This window comes from Chiloscyllium punctatum, unplaced genomic scaffold, assembly GCF_047496795.1.
Source record: "Chiloscyllium punctatum isolate Juve2018m unplaced genomic scaffold, sChiPun1.3 scaffold_612, whole genome shotgun sequence".
Classification (NCBI taxonomy): domain Eukaryota; kingdom Metazoa; phylum Chordata; class Chondrichthyes; order Orectolobiformes; family Hemiscylliidae; genus Chiloscyllium; species Chiloscyllium punctatum.
In genome coordinates, this window is record NW_027310346.1 from 75,001 (window position 1) to 77,500 (window position 2,500).

General features: G+C 66.8%; 1 non-coding gene across 1 annotated transcript; it reads right to left on the reverse strand.

Annotated features, from left to right (window-relative positions):
• Positions 1–1,197: 1,197 nt before the first annotated feature.
• Positions 1,198–1,351, reverse strand: LOC140473456 (5.8S ribosomal RNA). The gene has a single exon (XR_011958355.1). It is a non-coding gene; the product is annotated as a 5.8S ribosomal RNA (ribosomal RNA).
• Between the last annotated feature and the right edge of the window lie 1,149 nt (positions 1,352–2,500).

Consider the following 2,500-nt stretch of genomic DNA (forward strand, 5'->3'; position numbering starts at 1 on the left):
GAGCGGAAGGGTCAGCCTGATTCCTGCCTTGCCGGAGGCCCGGTCGCGGGGGTGACGACCCGCCGCCCGGGACGTGCGAGGCACCAGCAGACAGAGACTGCCCGACGGTCAGAGAGAGGGAGAGAGGAGTGCCGAGGCTCAAGTGGCGACCGGTCGCGCAGGCACGCCACGCACATCGATCGCCAGCCGCGGAACGGCACGGCCTTCAGTGGGGCCGGCGGGCGACGCCGCTCCTGAACCCAGCGGCCCCGAGCCGGACGAGTTGAGGAAGGCACGCCGACGGTGACAGGGTACGGAAGACACAGCGGTGGCCTTCTGGCGACTTGGCCCCCGACAGCCCGACGTTCCGCCGTCCTCCCGATGGCCAGGAGGACCGTGCGGGGGTCGGCCGACGGCGTGGTAGGTGTGCCTGCACGGTGACGGAGCACACACCACGCCCGCCAACCCCTCCGTACCTCCCGAGACCGGTGGCAGGACGGAGCGGAAAACGTGCGGACTGAACGGGAGAGCCAAGAGCCAGCGATCCACGCGCGTGCGACCGTCCAAGTCACAGCGTTCGACGAAAACCTCCTCCCTCGGCCAGGCACTCGGCGCCAGCAGGGGAGACAGGATCAGACGCCCCGCCGGCCACTTAAGGCCGAGGACGAACCACGAGACGGGCGGCTGCAGCAGCGGGCGGCCTGCAGCTCCCAGCACTCTCAATCGATCAACCATCGAGTCGGGTCAGCGTGTCAAACCGGCGAGCTCCACGGTCAGGCCGGCGGCGCACCAGCACCGGACCTCCGCGGCTCCCTTCACTCTTTCCACTGCCAGCCAACCGAGAGACGGACCCAATGCGGACGTGCAGAGCTTAGGCAGACCCCCCACTGGAGGCTCAACACTTCGTGGCAGCTCCGTGTCCCAGAGACCAGGAGGGTTGGCACACACACACAGTGTGAACCACCGACAGCCATTCTGGGACCGGTGACAGCCGTGCTGGCCCCACTGCCACGACACAGACGGACGCCAGGCCGCGCTCCCCGGCGGGGGGATGGCGTCGAGCCTGACGAACGGAATGTGCAGGGTGGGGGGGAAAGGCCAAGCGCTCCGACGCCGGAGGGCTCCGGAGTCTGAACTTAGGGGGACAAAGAGGACGGGTCCTCTGCGACACCCCAGCCGCGCTCTCGCCAGCCAAGGCGAGTGCGATTGATTGCCAAACGACCCTCAGACAGGCGTGGCCCCGGGAAGAACCCGGGGCCGCAAAGTGCGTTCAAAGTGTCGATGATCAATGTGTCCTGCAATTCACATTAATTCTCGCAGCTAGCTGCGTTCGTCATCGACGCACGAGCCGAGTGATCCACCGTCAAGAGTTGTCTGAGTTTGTTTTAGGTCTCTCCCTCGCCAGAGGAAAGCGACCCGGACCGCACATACGCTCCCCACCTTGAGCTACAGCCACCTGCACGCCGGCGTGCGGGCGGAGCAGGGTGGCGTGAAGCGATGGGGAGCACCATCCTGGTGCGGCCCGCAGAAACATACGTCTATTGGGGGGAGGAGGACAGGGCGCCCAAGAGGCGATGCGTGCCCCAACGCACCGCAGCGACGGAGGCAGGATCACCGCCACCATGTCGCCCGCCTAGTATCACGAGGCGTGCAGCAGCTTTGCCCTAGGAAAAGCAGAGGCGGGAACGGGCACCGGCCATCGGTTCGGCAGCGTCACTGACGCGTGCACGTGGCGGCGTGTCGGCGAGCGGACTTCCTGCGAGGAGGCGGGGGCGGCACTCGCCCGAGCAGACGCCCGCCCGGCCCAGCCACCGCCGAGGTGGACTGGGAGTCGCGGCAACGGCTCGTCATACTCGTTCCCACACTCACAGCGCAGCTTGCCCGCAAGCCACCGACCACCGATCGACGCCAGGCGCCCCGACCGAGAGCGGGATCGCTCGTTCGCCCTGCTGGCAGTTCGCTGGGGATCACTACTGCACGGAGCTCGGAGACCGACGGGCGGCAACTCGAGAGTCTTTAAACCACCACCCCCATCCCGCAAGTGCAAAGAGGCTGTATACGCACAGACGGGTGAGGGGAATAGGTACCCCGTCGGGTTTGAAGGGAGCGTGACTAGATAGCAACGATGTAAACCCAGCCGATTTGGGAGCGAAAGACCGGCGCCTGCATCACCGGCTTCGTTTCCCGTGGCTGGAGAGTACACCGAAACCCTCCGTCTGTCGCGAGCTCCCGACGACGCGGTGCCGCCAAGCAGCAGGGCCGGACCTGGTGTGGCTCCCCTCGTCGATCACAGACCGGTCGGCACTACTGACGAGACGGTGGAACGGGCTTCGCCCCTTGTGACGAAGGGTGATGCGAACCCGCCCGCCCGCGTGCGTTCGGGGTGGACTCGGCAAACGGAGATTTGAAATCGGAAAGTGTCCTCCTGCCCCGCGCAGGTAGGCGCCCAACAGTTGGGGGGGTTTGGCGGTGACCACGGCTGCAGGGCCTGCTACCCCGACGAGCTCTCCTGCTGGCCCCG